The 23,651-nt window shown below is 46.0% G+C and overlaps 1 pseudogene across 1 annotated transcript; it reads left to right on the top strand.

Annotated features, from left to right (window-relative positions):
- The first annotated feature begins 621 nt into the window (after positions 1–621).
- On the top strand, positions 622–21,857 carry LOC149334141 (uncharacterized; annotated as a pseudogene). The gene is made up of 5 exons (XR_016284993.1): positions 622–719; positions 5,817–5,968; positions 20,118–20,185; positions 20,519–20,605; positions 21,641–21,857. The product of XR_016284993.1 is annotated as an uncharacterized LOC149334141 (transcript).
- Positions 21,858–23,651: the final 1,794 nt, after the last annotated feature.

Raw genomic sequence — 23,651 nt, forward strand, 5'->3', positions numbered from 1 at the left:
GGTTGTTCACGTCTAGCTCTTGGGGCCATTTTTTTCTGCCGCAAGATTATTCAGGCCTGTTGCTAGTTGTTATGTCTACATTGGCTGCGGCTTTTCCTTGCAGACGAAATATCGCGGCGTGCCAGCGAGAGACACCTCTCTCCTCTTCCGAGCTGTTTGAGTCACAAAGCGGCGGCTAAAGTAAACGAGTAAAATCTTTGAGCGCAGCGGGAACCCGAAACCGAGGAGTGACTCTTAGATAACGCAGCACTCAAGGGCCGCTTTCAGGCGAACTTCAGTTCCCTCAGTATTAATCACCGGCCCCTGGAATCGCAAAAACATCGATAAACCGAAAACTAACAGAACAAATCGGTTTCGTGCGCTCGGTAGCTATGTAACAGAGGAGATAAACGAGGGGTTGGCAGTGGTCATTTAAATGGACCTGGATACGGCAGAGCCCCGTGGCTCAAAGCCGACAGCGCCCCCTCTCCTCTGTCTGCCTCCGCCTCGCTCTCCGAATCCTTATTAACCGCGGTGGTTGCTTTGTCTCGCACATAAGAGCCCGGTCGCGCGCCGTTAAAGGTCACAGCACTGCAGCTCGGTTGTGCGACGTGGACATCCGGCTGACCTAGCGGAGTGGAGATGGGCTGGCTGAACCTTGCGGCATGCATCTTCTCGCGGGATTAGTCACGGCTCACATTGCTGTGAACCGCCGGCGCGATCCAACGGATAGCGTTCGGGTGAGTGCTGATGTCTCACACATCTGTTGAGTAGAAATTAATCTTAAAACACCATAGGAACCAAATTTCTTCTCTAAAATGATGCGTATGCATGGACCACCACGTGGTATCCGCCTACAACAGCCAAATAATTTTTAATTGAATTTCATCTTTCTGCTATTTTGCTTTCGTTTTCACCAGCCGAACAATGGCTTTGACGTGTGAAGTTTATACCACGTGAGGCATGAAAAAACAGCAATATTACTGCTGTTACGGCGTTCATTTTCATTCCAGCACTCGAAGCAGGCTGGTTTAAGTGTTGCAGTAATTAAAGCTACGAATCAGGGGGCTATATTTTACCACTTTTTTCATGGCTCTCGTGAACTGAGGACCGATTACACGTCACAGCTATCAATCAGTTGATGAAACCGCAACCAAAAGAAGCATCAGTAAGGCATTGAATTATAAATTGTGTAACGGTCGTAGTCGATACCGTGTATTTTAATGTCTAACGCATCTTCTGCGGTCGCAACCACAGGCGACGCATACGGAACACGTCAGTGCAGAATGGAGGTGGATACGGGTTTATGCTATGGAAAGCGCGCATAGCGAAGCGCAGCCGCTGAGCTTATAGCTGCGGCTCCCCTCAGGCGATTCCTCACTGGAAATATTTCCAGATCACATTACAGCCTTATTGAAGTGACAACAATGCAAGAAAGGATGTCAGCTAATACTTTACTTTGTCATTCGTCGGAAATGACATTACGTTCGCCGCCTGACAGAGGCTGTGGTAGTTGCTTGCAGTTCAGTGAGCTCTGCAGCGTAGCGCGGTGCCTTGTTCGCCATCTCCCTTCTTATCCACCAGATTCCTTAAAATTTCCAATGATTGCTCATCAACCGCGCGCGTTGCTGCTCACGTGACACAGCATATTGCACACTATTTGCTGTTACGGTACATCACTTAACACAAAACTTCACACATCACTGCTTTGGTACACACTGACGTAAAGGGTAGGAGGACGATTCCGCACGTGGTAATTAAAACGGCGTGGCGAAATGCCACGGTGAAAAAGCCGGCGCAGCTTGCCTTGGATGTAATAGTTTGCTAAGGAGTTCATTCACACAGATTGTGGGAAGAGGGGAGAGACGATCCCCGCAAGCACATTAATCAAGCCGTCAATGCTCTGCCGAAAACCAAGTACGAAATGAATGGAAGACGCTGCGGCGTCGACAAAGTGTGCAGGCGTCGCAGCTAGCGTCAACCTGCGTCTCCCTCCCCTGACTTCTCGAGAGAGCTCGAAGCATCTCCAACACTCTGTCCGCTTCGCCAAAGTCCTGGGGAGTGGAGGACCAGGGCCGTGAGCCCATACGCACTAGCGGGAGACCGAGCCTTCGAGCGTGCTCCAAAACAGCAACTTTCTTGTCATGCTCCGATGTGCCTGATGGCACGCCGCTCAACGCAGGAACGGACGCCTAAGAGCCACTTTCTAGAAGTGAGCTAGGAGGGAGCGTCCGGCGACAGCCTTGAAGCCACTCATAAAAAGTAAAACAGTTAAAAGGCCAGCGTCGGTCTCCCCGTGATCACGCCGCGTGATAGCGTGCGGTAATATTGCCACGTATCAGTGTAGTGAGCGTTCGTTCGCGCTCAAGGCCGCAGGAAAGGAGTCTTATCATTTTTGTTCGTGACGCGAGAAGCGACCGGACTGATCTCGATTGATCATTGGCATGAAGGGCTGTATCTACGGTTTTCCGGATTACTGTAGATGATCTTGACCTGTTATCTCGAAGTTTCCTTGCCGGCTTTAAATTTAGCGATGCCGCGAGCGGCGGGCATTCGTAGTTCGACGACTGACGAGCGCGTTTGTTGCTTACGCCGCCACCGAGTGATTCAGTTCTTTTGCGGGCGCAAGTCAGCCCAAAGTAAAGAGCTTCGTTTCCAAGTCGTGCTGGTGTCTTCCTGACAGCTGGATTGCCGTAACTGCAACGTGACAATATCTAGCTCCGCTGCGCGCGCATACGCAGGTCAGCGCGGCAAACTGACCGCAGGTCAAGGTTCTTGCTGTAGACGCCCGAGCCACGGGCCGCGCAGACATGCAGACTAAAACATACCAGAACCAAAACATAAAGGACTGAATGGGAGAGCGAAAAATGGGGGAGGGAGCGGCTTCACGAGCACATGGCTTGCGAAGGCGGGCCGCTTGGCGTCGCGCTCCTTCCTCAGTATATTTTTCCTCCATGTCTACGAGCGCTAGTATGGATCAACGTCTGTGTTGCAATTGCGGATATAATGCGGCGGAGCAGTGAACGAACCCAAACATTAGCAATAGCAGCAGATGACGAGTGAAATAACCTAAACAGTCGCATCACCATCAGATGACGCACCAAACGGAGTATGCTATCGCGTCAACTCATTAACGCTGCACAGGAGTCCTCCAACGTTTTCTTTTTCCCTTAGTAGATGTAATCACTCCTGTGATAAAATATTAAGGTGTTTTACTATTTCATAAAGAGGGTGTTAAGGCGAGGTCGTTATATGGAGGTCGGGCGCACAATTTTCAGCAGCAATATCACCGATTTCATCTTTCATTCAAGAGTTTGAGCCGCGACCACCTGCTAGCCGGCAGCGGTAGTGAAAAAAAAGTCCACCAGCTCTGTATCAGCCGAGGTCCGATGAGGCGAACTGCTAAAACCTCCCGCTGTTTAATACACTGCCTATCTATATACTATAGACATTGCACAGCTGTATGATCAGTTCTAGTGGAGTCATTAATTTTACAGAAATGACGAGACGGGTCTCTGCAGAGGTCAGGGTACTGGCTACATTACTTGTACGAGGCCAAACTCCAGCCACTTGCCCGAGGTTTCCTTCCTCAAGGTCGTGTGAAATTAAGGTCGTGTGAAAGACAATAAAAACCGCTGTGGTAAATAAATTACGATCTCATCTAAGATTGATGTCTGCAGCCGATCCCAGCTTTGCAAAATTTTAATCTTTCCAGACGAAAATGCAGTCATTTGACATGTGACGTTGTATGCTGATTTTTCTTCGATGCCTAACAAACGCATTTGGAGCGCAAGTAAAATTTATATCTCTGTATTTGCCCATTGATAACAATTCGAAATACAGCGTTCGAGTGCTATGTAGCCCGCAGACCATGAGTAAAAAAGATGAGGAAAAAATCCTGACAATCTACACTGCACATTTTGATGTTTGTCTTATGTTAAGAATCGCATAAGCACACCTCTCCATGAATACCAGCGTCCGCAACAATACTGGAGACAAGTTGTCAAGCTTTCATTGCTTGTTCGAGGTTTTCTCCTGCGAGGTTTAGTTAATCTGGCCTCTTTTTGTGTGACTGGGTACCCTCCATCTTCATTGCAGCATAAAATATATCCAGTGCCAAAATTGGGAGCCCCTATTTAATGCTTTACAACGCTAAGAAAGCGGTTAGTTGGCGCTTCGAATAAGAAAATTGAGATTTAAATTTAAAAGTTACTCTTTTTATCTATGCTTGTGCGATATTGTTTGCTACTATATCTAATCGATGCAAATGGAGCTTTTTGTTTGTTTAAAATTTTTTAATCAGTGCACTGTGTATCCGACCGTCACGCCACCACCGAAAGCGTTGTGTGCCATATAAATTCCGGGGACTCATCAGGCGTCTCAACATGCCTTCTACCTCGGCTATCCAAACTGGATGAGCACAGTGAATATATACACGCATGTACTATCAGCAACGAATGAAATGCGAACAAGAAAACTGAGCTGGCAGAGAAAGAAACACTAGCACAATAGCTCCTGTACAGCAAATACAAGCGAAGGTGATGAACACTTCTGATGAACTGACTTCGCACCTTCGAAGTGCGATTATCCTCCGCTAGTACTGAGCGTTAACTAGCTAAGACTTACTTGTTTTCCTGTTCGTGGCTTAGTTGCATTGTTCGCGTTTCATTTTTTGCTGATAGTACAACTTACCTGATTCTGTCGAAAATGAATGAATGAATGAATAAATCAATGAATGAATGAAAGGCTTGAACAGCACCAGTTTCTGTTCCAAATAGCAACAATTGAAAATTACATGGTATGGTACAGTCTTTGTCAAAAGTATACAGCCCAAGGGGTCTGCTTCTGTGTCCTACACCGCGGCTCCTCTTGCATACTAAGGGACCCGAATCATGAACTTAAGTAATAAACGCACTCAAGCTTAGGGCTGCCAAATGTGTTTAAGAGCCCCGCTGCATGGCTTGGAAGCAGACCCCTTGGGCTGTATATTTTGGAAAAAGACTGTACAATTGGTTTAACCACCCGAAGTGATATGGGCTATTAAGGTCGCCGCAGTGAAGGGCTGTGAGGTAATTTCGGCTAGCTGAGGGTCTTTTACGCGCACTGATACCGCACAGTACACGGACGACTTGTCTTTCGCCTCCACCCAAACGCGGCCGCCGCGGCTGGAACTAAGCGACATCACCGAGTTGAGGAGTCGAGCGCTCTAACCGATGAGCAAACGCTGCGGTTCACTATGTAAAGAGTTGAGGTAAAAGCAGGAGTAACAGGCCGACGGTTTTGTTCGAAAAGGGAAGATGGTACAACTCAGAGAAGCTGTTACTCCCTTTTGTTATATGTCGTTTACAGATGCCCTGAATAACACCCTGATCTGGAGAAAATCGTGACATGTTTTCCAGTTGGTTAGGAAGGGCGAATAGAAGAAGGAAAGAAAAATTGTTGAGAGCATTGTGGCTGAATGACACGACGAATTACCCCATTGGTCGGAAAAGTAGGAAAAAAGAGAGATGAAGTGGATGATGAAAGAGATTAGGTTATTGTTGGATTGTGTGTAGATAGGGAGAGCGAGGTTTATTGAGAGCTTCTGTGAAAAATTGATAAGGGTTAGCTTAGATAATAAAGACAGATGTGGTGATAAAGAGAACCTCTGTAGAGCCTGCAATTGTCATCCTTGCCTCCAACGGCGTAAAATGTGCACCATAGTGGATGCCTGATAATACGGTGGGCACGTACAGTCTTCGGTCTTAAGAATCGCTCTGAATTGACGTGTATTTTTTTTCTATCACACGTACAGCAACGTGATCATCACTGAACAGTCATCTGTTTTACTGCCGCAGATGTTTGGCGTGTTCCGGCATGCCGTAGCCATCTCCTCTTCCTGCAATGACACATCATTCAAGTGCCTGAGCGCTACTCGGACCCACTTCGACCCACAAAGCAAAAAGGCCACTTACGTCTGGCACCTCAAGGCGCGTGGAGAGAACCCGGCGTAAGTTTTCTGCTTAACGTCTTATCATACAGTTCTGTCTTACAAAGCATCTCTGAGATATTCATCCTTGTTGGCTCAAGGGCGTACCTTGCTCCGACTTAGAGGCGGCTTCAACGGCCTAAATTGTACCTGGGGCCGGGGAGCAGTTGTAAATTTTATGGAGACTTTGAAGTTGTTACATGACAATGCGTGCTTTAAACCGTGGTGCCTTCATAGCCCATTCTTGTAGATGCCGTTCGGAGCGTAACAATTCCGCCTGGTCCTTGCAAAGATTCCAGGCGCTAACAGTAACAGGCAGTAACAAAAGTGCTAACAAGTCATCAGGCATTATAGTCGAGTAGTCCTTGGAAAGTAAGCATGATCATCCTACTCAGAAGGCCCAAATAAGAGAAATTTGGAGAATATAACAACCGTTATCTTCCATAACAACACAAAGTATCTTGGCTTCAGAGGCGCAAAGAGCATAACATTTACCATTGTGACGATCATTTACCTTGCTAAGCACTAAAAGATTCTTGATTTCGAAGGTGCGATCTTTAACACTGAACCTTTGACACTGACCCATTTAACGTAAGTTCTTGTCCATCCTAAGCTTGAAGCGGAGGTCTCATCTGAGGCAAGGGGCAAAACATACTACTTCAGAGCTGCAAGATGCTGATAAATTGCCGTGCATTCAGTATAAATCCCGGAAAATTTTGTTTTATATCTTTGTAAACAACTCTTAAGGCGCTCTTGTTACGGCAGCTTTCTAGGGCCGCTGATGATAGACTAAGCTTCGGCGCCGGGCAAGTCCATCAATTCATGCGAAAATACCAACCTAATGAAGGAAACAATCTCAGTTGACGGTAACAAAGATAAAACTGAATAACCAGGGCATTTTGATTGAGGGAAAACATTTTAATCATCCGGAGATGGGCGCATCGTTAAGTTGTGTCAGACATCATAGACTGTGTGATTTTAGCACAAGCATGATTGATTACGTTGTAACGAACCGTAAGAACGGAGCTCTTCGAGGATGTCGTCGTCAGAACACCGAGGCCGAACAAAAAAGTCAGTGATAAGCAAATCATCCTCTAAGAGATGGATTCCAGGGTGTGGCTCAGTACGGATCGAAACATTTGGATCTGACATAGCAATCTTTCTTATTTTATCAGAAACTGTGCCGCTTTAAACTTAACTTCAACGCTCTGGAAGGAACAGTTCAACAGATTGACAAACAGGTTTTCGGCTCTAGAAACAAGACAGTTATGATTTCTAGAAGCAAGCTTACCTGGACGACGAAAGGAGTGAAAGGGTTCGGCGACGAGGTGAAGGTGACTGATGTATGGAATGCATTGCGAGGAAAGCAGTGCGGAGGAGCGCTGGAGGAGGCAGGCTGAAAAGAGGGCACGGTGACCAAGTGGCATTTGTGCACTAGTTCTCACACCACCGCGGCCAGTGGCGAAAAGCCTGCACTACATGTCTCAGGAGGGCACAGACAAAGCAGGTCGGGTCGTTGAGCTGGTTGTGCCAGGGCTTTTATGTACTATTGTAAAGGAATGTAAAGTAGGAACAGCAGTTGCCTGGGAAGAAACGCAAACCCGTGGGAAAGTGAAATAAATCAAGCATAGACGGCAGCATAAAGCCAGGACTATCTTGGAGACGCCCGAACGGCGGCAACCGAAAAACGGTGGTCGAAAGGCCACCGAGAGCACGGCGCTCTTAATTGGCAATGACACAGATGGGAGCAGGGCGGTCGACAAAAAAGGGCGTTTCGGCTCTGCTGTTCAAGCCCACGAGCGGTCCGTCTCCCTAACTGCAGATGGCGGCCACGGTGGAAGTGTGGGGTGCGGAAGTGGCCGCCAAGCCATGCGCCAGTGGAGAAGTGGGGGAGAGGTGCGTCTTGTGGACATTAAGGGCGAAAAGGCAGGTGGACTAGACCAGTGCGAAAAGAGGAGTCGGCGGAAGACGTATGTAATCTTTCCTGAATACATCCGATGCTTTTGTTATTGTTATTCAGTTTTTGTCCCGTGTGATTTATCCGCTATTATTCGAACCTTAAGGCTACTACATTCAGAAACTACTACAGCTGTCTTAAGGACCTATTGAAACAAATATGAACTAGTGGCGGTTGTGGCTAGGAGCGCGGTGAGCTGGTCTCAGGAGTGCCGAGGTGACCACTGATTCCACAAAGTTGAAACAGGCAATAAGATTTGAAAAAAAAAAACAGTACATCGGGGACCTCCTTCTGGTGGGATCGCTGGCCCACAGTAGCCAGAGATACCGCGAACACTTCAGAACAAGGGGAAAGCAAGCTTGCGTGCAAGCTTTTTTCGAATGAAGGCCTTGCATTTAGAAACTATTTCAAAAGGTCAGAACAAAGACTACTGCAATAATGTCGAATGGCTGCGCGCGTTTTTGTCTAAACATGGCGTAGTTGTGACAAATTTCACGCATTTTTTAAAGTTATGCTTAAAAACCATTAAACCTAGATCTCTTGTTTTTTACTGAACGCGTCTTGCTGAACTGCCATGAAGTGCGCAGTACATCGGCTGCGTACTCGCGCTTACCACCACGTCTGTATTATCACCATTTATTTTGGAGATGCCATTTGCCAGTGCGAACGCATTAGCTGTCCTATACCCATAGACGAGATTACCCACGTTACGGAAGTCATTGCCGATTACGCGTGTCAAATGTTCAGGATGGACAATGAATCGTCCCTAGCTGAAATGATTATTTCCAAGTTGATTCAGCTACAGATTTGCCGACCTTCACTAGGAGCATTTTGAAGGCGTCGATGGCTATTCCCAAGCGCTGTGTGGTTCATCTTCTCGGCTGCGGAAATAGAAATGTTACCAAGTTGCCAGTAATTTCCACCTGTCCGCGGCTCTTCGGTGGCCTCTAGGTTTCTCGTCCGTAGGATTCGTGAATTTTTTTTTTGTTATCGAATGGGCGAGAGCGAAGGCATTGTCCTACGAGGAAGTTGTGTACTGCAGGCCGACCAATGCGATCTCTAAAGATGGCCTTCCGAAGGAACCAAAGTACGGGGGTCGGTCTTGTGGTTTGGAGACAATAACCTCTAATGCCTGAGAAATGGACGATAATGTTTCCCGCTTTGTGCCGTAATCGTAGGGCTTACGTGCGCTGGTAATGGTTCGACGACAGTTAGTATTAGACATCGCGGTCCCAATCTCGGCTGAATATCGTAATGTCACTTTAACGTGCATCGTCGGAGAAGGCAATGGTAGAAGGTAAGGGGTGGTGGCTTGTCTCGTGGCTTCAGGCATAGTGAATGTTCGGACGAGCAGCGCCTCTGAATCCCCATGTTTAAGAAAAAGTAAGCTGAGTGCTTCAAGTATCGCTTTTTGTAAGTGGGAGTTGTACTCAAGAGTGCATTCAAATGATAGAGTTCCTACCGACAAGGCACCTAAGGGCGATTTCAGTTTGTAGTGGTAGCTATCCACAAAACACGTGGGTTCAAGCCCATCGCTCTATTAGAGAAGCAATGGAAGCAAGTTTTATCAAATTTTATCTAATTATACAGTACTATTTTTTCTCAGTGTATCAAAGTACACGCACGCACACGCACACACACGCACACACACGCACACACACGCACACACACACGCACATACACGCGCACAGGCGCGCACACAAACACACACACACACGCGCGCGCGCGCACACACACACACACATTAGCGCTCGCGCGCGCGTCACATTTTATCCCCACAAAATGAAGTACTTCCTGTTTCATATACTAAAAAAGAAAGAACCCAAGTTGTGACCCCCGCGCAATCATCTGGATGTTTTGTTCAAATTGTATCCCACTGAGAATGGGAAAATAATGACGTTTGTTCTAGACTAACATATAACTGCCACATTTCGTTAAGCACCAGTTAATGTACTAGTTCATCATCATCATCATCATCAGCATTTATTAACCCTTGAGGGTCCCGTTAGGGACATTACATAAGGGGGGGGGGAGGTGGTACAGAGGTGTTCAGCAGTCATACATGAATATATAAATATAGAATTGAATATAGAAATACAGAAAAATATAGAAAATATAAAATATATGAATAGAAAAAAAGTAGAACAAGATGAAAAAAAGACAGAAGTAACAAATTCAAATAATCACGTCATGACAGAGTGTAGCAGAAATATAAACAAAAACACATTACAACTTTGGAAGTAGAACAGGCTGGTCAGTTTGCAGGGCTTGGAAGCTGGCATAGAGTGCAGGAAAAATTATTTGTCGTTGAGATGGTCGATTAGGAGCTGTCTGAATCTGGAAGGATTAGTCTCAATGACAATGTGTTCGGGGAGGTTATTCCAGCTTTCTATCGCACTGGGAAGGAAAGATTTATTGAAATAATTGGTGGAGCCGTGCAAACGCTGTATGCTTAATTAAGGAGTTAAATAAACGACGAGATGATCGTACCGGAGCTCGTAGAAGGTTTTCTCGAAGTGCTGGAAAGTTAAAGTACAGTTTGTGAAAAAGACAAAGAATTGGAGTTTTCCTGCGAAAGGCTAATGACTTGATGCCGAGAGATGATTTCAACGCTGTGATGCTGAGCTGAGATTTATACTGTGAGGTGATGAAGCGTGCTGCCCGATTCTGGATGGCTTCGAGAGAATCTATCAAGTAGGCTTCGTGAGGATTCCATATTGTTGAGGCGTATTCTAGTTTAGTTCGGATGTACGTTTCATATGCTAGTTGTGTGGTGGCTGCGGTGGACATGGAAAGTGATCGCCTGATGAATCCGAGTGATCTGGAGGCACTAGCACATAGTTTCGTGATGTGATTAGCCCAGGTTAGGTTGGTTGTTATCTCGATGCCGAGGTACCGGTATGAATTAGTTTGAGACAGCGCTATGGAGTTCAGGGAGTACAAAAAATGAAGAATCGAACGTTTACGTGAGATGTGCATGAACTTACATTTAGAAACGTTGAGCTGCATTAGCCAGTCGGAACACAACTTCTGAATTCGGCTTAGGTCATCCTGTAATAATTCCTGATCACTGCTATTGTTCATGCGGCGATAAATGACGCAGTCATCCACAAAGAGACGGACAGATGATAAAATACCAGATGGCAAATCGTTGATGAAGATTAAAAAGAGTAATGGAGCAAGAACCGATCCTTGGGGAACCCCGGAGATTACTCTAGTAGTTTGAGATGCATGACTGGCGATGACGGTGAATTGCAAGCGGTCGGTTAAGAAACAGTGGATCCAGGATAAGACAAGCGGGTCAAGTGACAGAGCTGAGAGTTTGGAAAAGAGACGCTGGTGAGGGACGCGATCGAATGCCTTGGCGAAATCTAAATAAATTATATCGGTTTGGAAGGCAGAGTCTAGATTTAAGTGAAGATCAGTTGTAAGTTCGAACAGCTGAGTTTCGCACGAAAAACCTGCCCTGAAACCATGCTGATTGGGAAAGAAGAAACGGTTGTGGTCAAGGTGAGATGCGATGTGCGAGTATATTATATGTTCGAAAAGTTTACAAGAGATACATGTCAGTGAAATTTGTCGATAATTTGAGGGGTCGGAGCGATCTGCAGCTTTGAAGACTGGGACAACTTTGCTTAATTTCCAGTCGTCTGGAATCTGACTAGTGTAAGAGACTGGGCAAAAATGAGTTGCAAGATTTGGCTCGTGAAATATTTAGTTGCTTTAAAAATCTTAGCAGGGAGGTTGTCTGGTCCAGGGGAAGTGGATATCTTCAGATTATCTATGAGTTTTAAAATTCCCTCTGCTGTGATAGTAACAGGTGGCATAGGTGCACAATTTAGACTTGGCACGGAAACAATGCTTGCTGTTGGCTCCTGGGTAAATACGGACGTGAAATAGGAATTCATGACGTCGGAGCGCTCGGAAATGGGAACATCGGAGCCGTCTCGTGCCTTCAGGGAAATATTGTGCGAACTGTTTTTATTGGGCGTGAGCAAGTTCCAAAACTTCTTGGGGTTTACCCGCATTATCTCTATGAGATCGTGACAGTAGAATTTTCGTTTTGAAGATCGTAATAACTGCGTGTATTCGTGCAGACTTGCAAAGTATTTGTCCCACTTTCTAGCGCATCCTGATTTCTTTGCGTTACGGAATATTGTGCATACTTTTATTTTTGTACGAAGTGAGGTCGTTGCGGTCTAAATTAATCTGTAGCGCTTTATTACGGCATCCCTCATAACCTGGGTCGCCTTAGGACGTAGCATACGAATGGCGAAGATGCAGCACCCCGGCTGGGCTATTGGCTACAGAGACATGAGGCGCCACCTATAAAACATATTTGAAGCCTACAATTTGTCTAGTCAAACATGCCCTTCTTAAATACACTAGAGTTTCCCGAAAACTCTGCATATTATCCATATCAGTGATATACAATCTGAATGCAGCTCAAATGTAGTAAACTCACTTGTGCAAAGTATTGATACTCAATCCCTTACACTGCGTATATAACCATTGACGCATGTGACAGCAGCTGTTATTAACGGATTTAACCTGCCACCAGCTTCCAACACTTAAAGTTAAAACATCCATAATTTGACGTTGAACGAAGTTCATAATGGCATCAAAGAGAACCACACTTTTATGCCACCCTGAAATCATGTTTTTCTTAACTCCTAGAAAATGTGCGAGTGGATGCGATGAGACGTTTTCGTGATTAGATTTTCGCATTTGCTTTTGGCTCAGTTTCTGTCCGCTGTAGTAAAGATTTCCAACTATTTCCAATGTTACGTGCGAAGTGTTGTGTCACAAACACCGGCGCAGAAGCTTGGTTTGGTTTGGTTTGTTGGGGTTTAACGTCCCAAAGCGACTCAGGCTATGAGGGACGCCGTAGTGGAGGGCTCCGGAAATTTCGACCACCTGAGGTGTTTTAACGTGCATAAGATTTCTTCCTGAAATTGTCAGGTGTCTTTGATATCCTGGCTGGGCACGAACGTCTGCTTGAGGAGCGAAATTCACTTCAGTCTACGGTTTTTCACGCGACAAGAGAGGAAACGGATTTAACGGTTGGCGATATAGCGAAAAGCTTGCTCAGAGGCGTCGAGTGGCAGTGCAGAGCAAGTGGTCGCTCGCTCGAGTTTTGTCTAAGCGCATGCCGCGCTTTCTTGTCATGTATCCAGCGCTAGCAGAGCAGACCAGTGGTGGTATTCTTTTAGCAGGTGTCCACATTTCAACACGCTCACATTCTGTCGTGTGAGCAGGGGGGTGCGCAGATTGTTAGAGCGACTGTTGATAGCGTCTCAGGCGGCGGCTTTTTGTTTTACAGCTGTAAAATCAGCCGCACTATCGCCGCCGTGTTCGCTCCCAAAGCGAACTGTAGGGAGTGTGAAGTTCTGGAGGGAAGGCGTGCCCAGAAACGCAGAGCTGAAGGGGGGGGGGGCAGCGGAGAAAGGGATAGATTGAGAAAGGAAGACGAGTGAAAAGGAGAGAGCCCAATGGGGGTGTGGTTCGAGGGATAAGCAGTTGCAGTATAAGAGAGTAGTTGGGGAAATAACCAAAAAATTCCAAAAGCAAGACGATGCAAAACAAGGGTAGGCATCAGTTTTATTGCGATGTACACACTACCACCGTCGCTGCGGCATCACGTGCTGTGCAGTGCCGCAAGAAAGGCAGGTCCTCCGTTTTTGTGTCGCATACACATTTTATTAACAGCGCGACGCAGGCGACTGCCTGTACACATGGAGTATTTCCGAAAATAGCTCTGCATGTTTGAAAGATCGAACAACCGAAAACATTAAGAACTACCAGCCTATGTTTCAGTAAGGCACCTGCTCTAGCTTATAATTTTGTGTTTCTTTGCTTTGCCTGGACAGGACGCTCAGTTTTCTCCCATTTTTCTTGATTTCTGTGAAAGTTTAAAAAGCAACTAATTCGCAATAGACGAATAAGTTAAATACTTTCACGTTTTCTAGGTGATCTACCTTTCAGAATTCCGATTTTACTATAACTTAACGGCTTGACCGATCGAAATATAAATCTATCCAGTTTATTGAACAAGAATACTAAGGAAACTTTAGTTATTTTACAGTGTGTTCCCAAAATTCTTCGAAATTTGGTATCTCGCCTTAAAGCGAAATGCCTTTAACCCTTAGCTTAAATTACAAGTATAGGTGTAGAGCTTCCTCGAAACGCGCAGACGATTACACACTGTTTTTGCGAAAAAGTTCACCATCTCAATGAGCCCTTATACGTAATATCTTCTTGAATCACTTGCGGTCACATGCACTGTGAACAACGCCAGAGGAATCATTCAATTAATGCCTTTCGAGGAATATGTTGGCAAACATGTGGAATTGTACGGCAACCCCTGGTGCTGTTGTACATCCTGTGTTTTCTTCTCGTGCATGGTGTCTCACTTGCGGTGATGAGACAAAATTGTGACTGTTCAAACCGTCTTCGAGCTCCCTTATTTAGTTCACCCTCTCTAAAAGTCGGAAGAACGCACTCAGGTTGGGCCAACAAATCAACTCTCGCTGTTACGTGCAGATATGCACGACTGAACTTCATTTCGATAAAAACCTGCTGCATACTAGGCGTGTGTGTCTCTGCGCGCTGCTGGCCATAGTAGACAGGGCGCAGAATCAGTTTCCGCACACGTTGACCTGCCCCTGTTTGCGGAGCTTCACGTCTGCTCTTGGTGTTCTGTTTTTTTGGTTTTCAAAGTTGAAGAGCTCGGAAGTTTTCGTAGCAGTGATCTGGCAAGTGGAGCGTATGACTCGGACTCATGAATCACACTCAACGCACAAGTAACTTTGTCTTCCATATCTACAGCACTGAAGACGAGACAGAAGGAACACACACAAGTCACACAACAGAGCGAAAAAAGAGAAACGAAAGGTTGTTGTGGGGCCGTTCCTCAATCAGGTATCGCACAACCTCAGAAGTATTGGCAACCGTGCAGCTGCTCATGTCGTGTTTTCAGCGCCCAAGAAGCTGTCTAGCATGTGCAAGAAGGTAAATGACAGAAATTTTGAACCGGTCGGGTGTCCCGTTAGGTACGGTGAATGCTTTGCTACCTTTCAAGAAGGGGTCGTCTATTCTCTGGCCATGTGCTGCGGATAGTGTTGGATAGACGGGCCACTGTCTCATCAAAAGAATAAAAGAAGGGAAGGGAAAACTTTATTTCTACTAATGCTTTTTCGTGCGGTTTGGGGGCATCTTCAGAGGCGTCTTGGTTTTATCCCCAGGAGCCTTCTCTGTCGAAGTCGTCCGCCTCTAATCAATGGTCGGTTGCCCTCAGTCCAGGGCTCCGATGGCCACTGCCGCCCGTTGAGCTCGCTGTACCAGACCTTGTTGGTCTTTACAGCGGTCGCTGGACAGCAGAGTCTCCCATTGCTCCGCACTCGGGGTTTGTATTTTGGGGACCACGTCTATGTTTTGACAGGCCCATGTGATGTAATATAGAGTAGGTGTTTGAAGATTAAAAGAGCAGTGGCCAAACGTGCCACATTTCTGACAAGATTGAAAGAGCATCACGGCAATGTGGCACGTGTGGCCACTTCACGCCACGTAGCCAAAGACTGCAGGGACTGCAAAACAAAACGAACGGAATAAAGTGATAATGAAGCCCGTGAATTGTTTTATATAGAATGCAGCGTGGTAGAAAAAAAATCGTGGTGCTCTGACAAGCGAAATAATGCTGGCATATATGATAGCAAGATTGTAGGATGTTTGTATAAGCGCGCCTTCAATATCTTTGTCCGACAAAGAAATGAAGTATCAATTGAATGCGAGATTTGACACGTGCCACATTTCCGCCGGCACTAGTTCCTTCCGTGCACGTTTTTTTTGTGCTTTGTTTCCTTTCTGGTAGCCAGTAAGTGTATGGGTTTGGTAGCCGCCCAATAAAATTGAGTTGTCACAGCGCTTTGTTGTTAGACTTGTGTGTGTTCCGTCAGTCTCGTCTTTAGCGCTGTAGATATGAAAGTTAGAAACCACCTCGCTCACCATATTGTATAGTGGAACTTTGTCTTTTAGCGGTTATATGTGCCGTCTATTCCGATGAGGCGTTTTTTAAAGCGCTCCTTGGGTCAGTCTTTCAAAGAGCGGCAGGAGAGGATATTTGGCATCGCATTAACACCGAATACGCTCAGCGTTTCTGAAAAGATACTGTAGCATTCTGTGGTGGCCTCAAAACCAGCACGCACTCTTGCTCAGTCAGCAAGCAGCGTACCGCGTGAAACCAATGAAAGTGCTCCTTAATTTAAGAATAATTTACCCAATTACATCGCGCCCCCGATTCCAACGCGCACTCAATTTACGGCACCCAAAAAAAATATTCAAGCCCCGATTCTAACGCGCGCCCCATTTCGGGGACGAAAAAAACGAAAGAACAAACTACAAGCCCCGCTTCTAACGTGTATGTTATTTCCGCGAACAAAAACAATTTGTAACCGTTTTTATATTTTCAGATGAGAACAGGCTGTTTAATCACCCCAACTTCGTTCACTGTCACTCTCGGACAGCTACTTCTCACTCTCCGACCACAACATCTCGTCTTCAGTGCCGTCCATGGCATTAGAAATTCCGCATTTCTTGAATGCCTTTGAATTGGCTTCTTCACAGGTCTCGATTTCGCGCAAGCTCAAGGGCCTTCACCTTGAGCACGTCGGTGGTGACGGGCATGTGACCCACACGAAGCTGCCGCGTGAAGTCAGCCAGCTCATCTTCAAGGTCGGGAAACCTCCACGCTTGCGGACCGTGGCGGCCTTTGCTTGACATTTTGCACTCAAAGATTGACTTTCAGTCTTCGCCAGTCGCGAACACAAGTCTCTGGCACACCAAAATGACGGGCTGCATGCCTGTTGCCGCTCCATTCTGCGTGCAGAATACCTTTCGCGCTTAAAGGGCCACTGAGGAGAAATTGAAGTTGGCTTGTATCGGCAGAATACCAGGTCCTGATTACAAAAACGCCACTCACACTGACAACAAAGCTCTTGCAACGTAGAAAAGAGCAAGAACCAAAATACAGGTATCGCCGCCACAGGCCAAACTCGCAAGTACAAGCGTGATGACGTCATAGGACAAAGCAGCGTTGCTAGAACCAATGGACCCGACAAGCCGCAAATCACTGAGGCACAGTCAATGCATGCGCAAATCTCCTTGACGTCGCCAGATGGCGCCACGTGCCCGGCAGCTACGCGCGCGCCTGAAGCATCGGGACCAATCAGCGCCTGCTCACCGGCGTTAGGGGGGCTCCCGGTATTCCGCTAGCGGTAACAAGGTACACGGTATGCTAAAGGTGTCTATTTGCGAGAACTTCGTTGACGACTTCGAGAACGAGATCCATCGTAACGCTGGCAAAACGCCAGTGCAAACGTAAGCGAAGCGACTGTAGCGACGGCCGCAATAGCCGATAGATGCCTTCAACGTGCGGTAGCCGGTATCTTTCGTTTCGGCTGCCGCTAGGCAGCGCTGTCTGATAGAAATCACGGAGTCTGCGTTACGTCATGTTTCACGTCACTTAGTCCTGTGCCGTCATAGGAGAATCCCAAGTTTGAATCAGAGCGGCGGGAAAAACTTTTTCAACTTCGAATCCAAATTTCTTAGAAATAAATGCGTCTTTCGCTGCCGGCCAAGTGGCAACAAAGCCATGACATGCTGAACTATCGGATTTTGCTATAAAAAAATATTAATAGTGCTCTCCTCAGTGTCCCTTTAAAGCTATTCTCGTGGCGGACACGACGTCCCTTCGTGGCATCTGCATCCATTCTCAAAAACGATATCGCACTACCGCCGGAGAACACCACCGTCGCGCTACGGACGACGCTATAGCTTGCTACTCACATCGTAAACGCAGCAAAGCGAGGCGAGGCGGTTCGTTCCGTGAATTCTTTTGTGCTACGCCCGGTGACAGAAATGACAAGCGCCACATCGGTTGAAAATGGCTCCTGCGAGGCAGAAAACGACGAGCAAACGTGCTCCCATAGTTGCCAGCAATTAATGAGCTCCCACATCGTATAATGGCGACTACGATGGGCAGCTATGGGGCAGTTTCGGTTTGTAGTCCAATCCCACGCGCATGGGATTTTAAGACTTATTTTCCCCGAAAAAAGGTGCGAGTTGGAATTGGGTAAATACGGTTATATTTTTAAGAAACGCTAATTAATGCTAATCACTAATCTTTCACTAATGAAAGACACTTGCAGCTCTCTTAAGAAAGACGATAACAGGTAGCAAGACCAGAAAAAAGAGACGTCATTTTTAATTTCATGAATTCTTATCGCACGGGTACACAAACAGCGACTCTGAGCAGTTCAGTTCATCCCGAAAAATTTCTCACGCAGACGAAGGAGTGTTCAGAACACTGTGCAGAACGACTCCACCTGAGTTCTGAAAATCAGTGGCTCGCGAGCAGTGTTTGTGGTACTGCTGCCTTCATGGCAGCATTGATAACCTACTTGTTTTCTTTTGTTGACTGCCTTTGAACGAAGGCGTCTGCCATGAGTGGTGGTGTCTATCAGTTTAATGTTTCCGCTTTGAGGCTTGCAATCCGAATGCCGCAAGCTCGTGTTAGCAGCTTGGGAAAAACGCAAGTACAGAATGAAATCCTATGAGTTGAACGGCATCGAAACGAAAACGTCATTCGAAGTACTGGATTAGCACAATCAGTGTTTATTAAGGCGAAAGCCTAATAAGTCCCATTAGAACAAAAGCCGCCGTCTGCTTGTCGTCGGCGTCCATGACACGAAATTCCACAGTGACGTCATAATGCTCTCGTATGACGCCAACAGTACACCATTAGATGCTGACGTCTACAGAAAAGAACCGAAAATCAAAATTCCTTCGGAAGGTGTGGGGAATTGAACCAAGTACTTTCAGATTACGAAGCGAGAGCACAACCTATAGGACAGAAAGCCACGTTTCTTGGCGAATAAAGGTGAACCTAGCGGGTGTGTTTCCTTACGACTGTATGTTAATGAGCAAATGTATCAGTAGAAAGGAAGAAATCTTTAATGAACCTCGAAACAGAGCTCACGATGAGACAATACTCTCTCATTCAAAGCACGTAAGCAACCTTAACCTTAACTACCTTGACATGTGTTGGGTTGTGATTGTTCAGGGCTGTGAAATCAAAACTGCAAGCGTGGTTTGAAAGTTTCAAAGAATAAAAATCCTTAGTTGCTTTGTAATTTGTATCTTGTTATTGAAATTTATGTTCCGTTTATTGACTGCAGATTTTCTTTGCTTTACACAATTATCAATCACTAAATTCGATGACTGAACTATATGCAATATATCGGCTTTGTGTTATTGCTATTTTTTCTCTTCTTCTTTTTGGATTGTCAATTGTGTACTGTCAGCGTTTTGTATTGACCGCGCACTGTTGTGACTGCCGTGGCCTGCCCACAAGCGCTTGCGCTTCTGCGGGCACACGCTATGTACTGCATATATATATCTTGCAATAAAATTCCTGGATGTGTGTATGTGTCTATGACCGTATGTATGCAAATTTCTCCGTAATTTTTTAAGAGCGTTAGCTCTTACTCATCACGTTTAGAGATTTCGTGGGGTCTGCTACCACCCTGAGATCACAGTGCCATCTGTGGCAGCAACTGAAAACAGCACACCTCGCGTTTAGACTAGTGGCGCCATCTACAATGGCATTGTAGAAACAGGACGGTGTTTGTGCCAATTAAGAAGAGCCGAGAAGAAGAATGTGAATCCATGGATGACGACGAAAGTGTTATGGAAGAAGACAGTTCGTCTAACCATTAAAGTGAAGAATTCGACGAAGGTGCCAGTGAAGATGATAAGCAGTGATTTGTGTGATGGTTGCAATATGTATAAGTGAAATGTTTGTGAGTGTGTTTATCGTATGCGGAAATAAACGTACAAACCAGTATGCATTTTGTTCTCATTCATACCAATTCTAGTAAACGAAACAGCTAACGCTCGTTAATTCAGCGCCTTCCAGACGGTGGCGGCCTTTCTTTTTCTTCGCCTGTTTTTATCATTAATATGCTTACATGAAGAGGTCATAGAAAAGAATCCCTTGTTTAGACATGCTCGATGTTTTTAATTTCATAGCCAATGCTTGGATTGAATTTAGAGAAATGTAGAACGACCATTAGCGAATCCCCATGGTTTAATGCAAATTCCATTTGATTATGTGTAAGGAAGATATAATGTCAACACGAAAAATGTTTTTTTCAGGAGAAACATCACCTTCGACATCGAGGGAGGTGACATCCCTGACCAGGTTACTTACTTCGTCGACAACGGTAGGTGATTCCTTAAACTATTGGGATTTGTTAATTATGTTTATTTTCAGGACGAGTGCAGATCAGGAAATATGTACACTGAACTTGTTAAAAGATGCATAAGGAGCACTCTATGTATATGGTTTACTTTGCTTTCGTAACAAAGTTTTTGCCGCTGGTTTTAAATATACGCGAAGAAATAAGCAAGTCTTCAGATAGCTTACTGTTAAAGTTAGGACATGCCTGCTCGTTTCTGGCAAAATAGGACTTCTTTGACGAATTTCGCCTCTGGAGCATCATCTTTGTCGCTTTTGTGTTGCTCATCTACTTTTCTTCCATTATTTTTTCTTACAGACCGAACGCGTCCCTATACAGCGTACTACAACTACACTGACTACCAGAACTGTATGGTCACGATAGTTCCCTACAGCGACCATGACCGTAAGACCTTCTACCTCTAAGCTACCAGCTGATATTTCTGAAAATTCTTTATCTAGAATCAACTGAAACGATGAATGCTAGAAGCCAGCAGTAATAAGCCGAACGTAGGAGTGCTCTGCTAAATATTCGATCGGTGCGGCTCTTCTTACTCAGCGAAGCTTCAGCCGTCTTAGGCTTTAATCTGAACACAGTATTTATTGTAGTGACAGAAATGTGTGCATGTGGCATACACTTATAAAAATGATCCAAAATTATCAGACAAATGTCACTCACTTTTACAAATTCGTGCAGTTGTCATTATGATGTACAATATCATAAAAAATGATTGACATTTTATGACGCTGCTTGTGTGAGGTTATTGCATCACACAACTTTTTCAACAGGTACAGCCGGCCCAATTCTCTAGCTATCGTTCGCGATGGCCGCGTTTCCCGTGCTCCTGCAGCTTATGACGGAGAAAACTTGCGAAAATATCAAATCTATGCACAGGCTCACTAAACCCGTGCTTATTATTGAGCTTTCCGTATCTTTGCTTCGTCGTAAAGCAAAGGAGTGCAGAAAAAGCGGCCGTCACGCACGCCAGCTAGAGATTTGGCCGGCTGTGCAGTAAAAACACTGGGGTGCTTAGAGATCACTGCACATTACATACTCAGCGCTGGTCGCACAAGCCTTTCAATTACACATAGCGCTCGTATTTGTGAAATTGCAATTAAAGCCAGGCTATGCTAAACCTTTTTGCGCCATAGCAGGAGGTGGCGACAGCGCGGGTTCTAGCTCGATACGGGATCGTAAACTGAACCGGTTCTCAAGAAGGCTGCGCACAGGAACATTGATATGCCAGAAAATAATGGTATTTTAGCTTTTGTTTTCTTCTTTCTATATAATGCTGATACTGTGCGCGTCTGAAGCTCTCACGTTTGCGTTGTACACCATCCACAGGCCCTGTAAATAATAAATATTTTCAGGACCGCTTTGGGGCACACCCCAAACAGGCTATTAATGTTTTTTTCTTTTTTTTCTCTCTGCCGCCTCCAGACTGCCTGTTGTGGGTGACGCGCTCTGTGGTCAACAACGTTCCCCAGCACTGCCTTGACAACTACGAGGAGACCTGCGAAGTTAGGATTCCGCAGTACGAAAACGACCTCTGCGGTGATGACTTTTAAAATGACGCTATCAACAGGCGACCCGTGGTCTTAGAGGGAGCTACTTTGCCGAAAAACATTCAGCAGGCTGCCAATTGTATTAGACGCCGTTTGACATCGCTGTCCTGAAGAAGTTGCGCATCCACCTGCAGTTTCCCGTTATATCAATTCATTTCGAATTAAATAATTGCCGGCTTTGCTGCCAATACCATGCACAATTACACTGGGCTTATTAAGCCGAGTGTGTCCTTCGTGTCCTTCGCAGGTTGTTCCTACAGCCCACGATTCTAATCGGTGGGCCTATTTGAGAACTGCGTAAAATACGATGATGATGGATTTTTATGGCGCAAGGGATCTAGCGCCAACGAGCGCCGTGGCCCAAGGTATTTTGTCACTCAAGGTGGGGTCCAAGACCAATTTCCCAAGAAATTCCGCCTAAATAAGACGAGCATGAGACCAGAAGAAAGCTTGTACCCATTGTATCACCGGTGGGTACCCGGCGGCACTGGGGATCGAACCCCGAACCTCCCGCTGCGAGGCGGATTTTCAGGCCACAAGGCCACCTCTGCAGTAGGAGAACTGCATCAATGACAGAAAATTGATTTGGTAGTAGCAATTCATAAATTCATATTTGCCTCGGGAGCCAAATCACGTGGGAATCTAAAATAAGGGATGTCATTCACCATGGAAAGTATTAGTGGGGGTAAAATAGAGTTTTGTACTTATGTATTAAAAAGATGTGCAGCGGCATATCGAGAAATGAGTGCACAACAGCTTTGGAATCCAGCCAATAAAGGAGGGGGCAGGAGGAGGAGGAATAAGAGGAAATGCAGGGAGGTTAACCGAAAGAGTAATCGCTTTGCTACCCTACACGGGGGGAAGGGGGTGAGGGGATAAAAAAAATGAAAGAGAAAGGAGAGTAACAGAAAATTGAAATCACATCAAAGTTAGCATTCGTGAAGTCACAGCCTGCCATGCAGGCCAGAAGTACGCAAGAAGCGGAGCAGTGCCTTGGAGGCCTTCACCGCCGACGATCGCCGCGGCCAGTGGCTTTGGATGTTCACTTCAGTCAGTGGGCGTGGATCTAGACGCTCCAGCGCACGGCTGAGATACTGCCTTTCGACGCTGTAGGCAGGGCAGTCACAAAAAATGTGGGATATAGTCTCGTCATACCCACAGATAGCACATGCAGGGCTACCAGCCATAGCGATCAAGAAAGGGTAATGGTTGGTGAAAGCTACACCAAGGCACAGGCGACACAGTGAAGTTTCTGCACGTCGTAGTAGGCCAGATGGAAGCCGGAGCTTGAGATCTGGGTCCAAGGTTTTTAAACGGAAATTAGAAAATTGGCCGGAATTCCACGCGGCAATCATGATGTTCCGCGCAAGTGCGGGAAGCCTGCCCGCTGCGTCTGATCTCAAAAGGCGGATCGACAAAAAATCGCCGTCCTGGTGAGCAGTTCGCGCGACCTCATCCACGCGGTATTCCATGCTATGCCGTTGTGATGCCGTAGCCATTGTAGATAATGTCATGTCCTGCATTGATGGCAGATTGATAGAGTTGTTGAATTTCCGCGAGCAGTTGTTCATGGGCTCCACGACGAAGAACAGCTTGCAAGCCTTGGAGGGCAGCTTTGGAATCGGTGAAAATAGACCACTGTTGAGGGCGCAGCTGAATGATGTGTTCAATGGCGACATGAAGAGCGGTGAGTTCTGCACCCGTCGAAGAAGTCTGGTGAGCTATCCTAACTCTAATTTCTGTAGTATTTGCAGGGATGACCACGAAGCCCGAAGAACTGTTAGAGCCAATAAAGTGAGCTGCAGAAAGCATCTTGTATGAAAGGGGAGAAGCGACGAGACTGCAGTGCAGACATTATGTTCACGCGCTCTGGTATCCATGATGAC

This window comes from Amblyomma mixtum, chromosome 8, assembly GCF_055824585.1.
Source record: "Amblyomma mixtum isolate Tamu chromosome 8, ASM5582458v1, whole genome shotgun sequence".
In the NCBI taxonomy this organism is placed as follows: Eukaryota; Metazoa; Arthropoda; class Arachnida; order Ixodida; family Ixodidae; genus Amblyomma; species Amblyomma mixtum.